The 2,500-nt window shown below is 50.6% G+C and overlaps 1 non-coding gene across 1 annotated transcript; it reads left to right on the top strand.

The window, feature by feature from the left end:
* The first annotated feature begins 1,142 nt into the window (after nt 1-1,142).
* On the top strand, nt 1,143-1,297 carry LOC126928620 (5.8S ribosomal RNA). The gene has a single exon (XR_007716857.1). It is a non-coding gene; the product is annotated as a 5.8S ribosomal RNA (ribosomal RNA).
* The last annotated feature ends 1,203 nt before the right edge of the window (nt 1,298-2,500 follow it).

A 2,500-nucleotide genomic window follows, 5' to 3' on the forward strand; every position in this document is an offset into this window, starting at 1 on the left:
GTGGATCGGGTAACCTAGAACGAAAACGCATTGCGTGGATGTTGGCCCGCTATGATAATGATGATGATGACGATGACTATGATGACGATGCGTAGCAACGATTCGTAACTAGTCTAGCCGAAGTTGGTTCAGAGGGGACCGCAGGCTGTCTACCCTCGATGTCGTGAGTCGGACACCCGTGCCGTCGCTAGAGTTTTTTCAAAGCTCGGCTTCTGGATATTGGGAAGAAAGACCGCTCGAGGACGACGGCTGCGCGTGCGTCCCATCGAATTTTTTTTTTTTTATACCACCTGAACGACTAAAGTTTCGTCTAGTTCGTCGCATATAACCCGTTCAGAGGGGACCGCAGGCTGTCTATCCTCGTTGTCGTGAGTCGGACACCCGTGCCGTCGCTGAAGTTTTTTCAAAGCTCGGCTTCTGGATATTGGGAAGAAAGACCGCGCGAGGTAGATGGATGCGAGTCCCATCGAATTTTTTTATTTTTTAAAAAAAACAATCACCTGAACGGAGATGTGTTCTCTTTCGTCGATTTTTCACGCTTTGAGTCGTCGCGATCGCCATCCGTTCGGAGGAGATCGCCGACTTCGAAGCCTCGATGTCGTGAGTCGGACACCCGTGCCGTCGCTAGAGTTTTTTCAAAGCTCGGCTTCTGGATATTGGGAGGAAAGACCGCTCGAGGCCGAGGGTCGCGCGAGTCCCATCGAATCTTTACATCACCCGAACGATGGAGGCGCACGCTCTTTTTCTTGAATAATTGGACGAGAGGAATGCATATCGTATTATATATACACACACACACATATATATATATATGGGCTAGCCACCGTGCGTATTTCTTCGCGAGATCGTGTGCTGCACAGAGGATTCAGAATCGGGTGTTATATCCCCGTCGTTTCCTGACGAACGGAGCTTCGATCTCGATGGTTGTTATATATCATAATGTACTTTTCGCCCGGCCGGCGGACGCGCGTATCTTCGCGCGTTCGTCGGATTTCATTTTCGAACGTTTTCGTGTCGTCGATCTTCCGGCGACTTCTGCGCGTCCGATTCCCGTTGGTCGGTCGTGTCGGATCTCGGCTTCGCTCGAACCGAGTATTAAGAGTACATGGAGTACAAGAGTTTTAAAAAATATATGAAAAGATTACCCTGAACGGTGGATCACTTGGCTCGTGGGTCGATGAAGAACGCAGCTAATTGCGCGTCAACGTGTGAACTGCAGGACACATGAACATCGACATTTCGAACGCACATTGCGGTCCACGGATACAATTCCTGGACCACGCCTGGCTGAGGGTTGCTCACGTAAACCTAAGACTGCTTGCGTTGCGTGTCGTTCCTCTCTATCTGTCTCTCTCTGTCCCTTGGTGCCTTCGACAACCCGCCGTCGTTCTTACGATACGTAGAACGTTTCAGAGTCGGAGGAAGCGCACGAAGAAGGATACGAACAAGAGCGGACGCGAGAGAACGTACGCGACGTACGAGCGATTGTTGGACGCTCGTCGGCGTTCGTCGCGGTCGTGTCGAGACCGTGCAATTCGTACGCATGCTCGATATATAAACTATCGTGTTCACGGGAGACACTACGAAACTCTACCTCTGTCTCTCTCTGTCCCTTGGTGCCTTCGACAACCCGCCGTCGTTCTTACGATACGTAGAACGTTTCAGAGTCGGAGGAAGCGCACGAAGAAGGATACGAATAAGAGCGGAGAGAACCGTCACGGACCTGCGTGAGTGCTAGCGGCGTCGTGAGTCGTCCTTTCGTACGACCGCCCGCTTATGCACCGCTTCGTGTCGGTTATCGAATATATTATATATATATATATATATATATATATATATACGTAGTGTTGTCCTCGTGACCGATTTTTTTTTCATATCAGCAGATTTGCATACGTTTGCAGGTTTTCGATGAGCACGATGTCCGCGCCCCCGACGTCGTCTTAAATGAATATTATTTTGGCGAGACTGAGAGAAAGCAAATATGGGAACTCGGTCGAGAGAGGAGAGAAGGAGAACAGCCTCAGATAAAAGTAAACTTGGTAACGGTGCGGAATTTTGCCGTACAACCGTCTTTTCTTAAGACGTTTTACTCGAATAGCCCCAGGGATCTAATGCCCACTCCGTCTCTTCGTGCGTAGAGATATACTCTGCGCGAGCGACTGACAACGACGAGGACCGTCGCATCGATGGGTCGTCGTTGCGTTTAACATACTCTGTGCTTGTAATTTATCCCCGAAAGAGAGCCGTAGATCCGGGAACGCACACGTGATTTCTTCGAGCGCTGATGACTTAGGGAGATGATCCCCAGGCGTTGCGCGGAGATCGGAGAGTACGCGTTACTTGTATCGGGACGAATTTTCCCCGTCGTTCGCGTATCTCTCTGCCCGCCGGCCCTGGCCCAAAGCCACGTTCGTCGGAAATCGTAGAAATCGTGTGCGAACTAGCGCGTGTCTATGATCGGCTACGGGTGTTTTACCAAGCTCGAGGTGTTGCGCAACGT

The sequence above is a fragment of the Bombus affinis genome, unplaced genomic scaffold, assembly GCF_024516045.1.
Source record: "Bombus affinis isolate iyBomAffi1 unplaced genomic scaffold, iyBomAffi1.2 ctg00001170.1, whole genome shotgun sequence".
NCBI classification, from domain to species: domain Eukaryota; kingdom Metazoa; phylum Arthropoda; class Insecta; order Hymenoptera; family Apidae; genus Bombus; species Bombus affinis.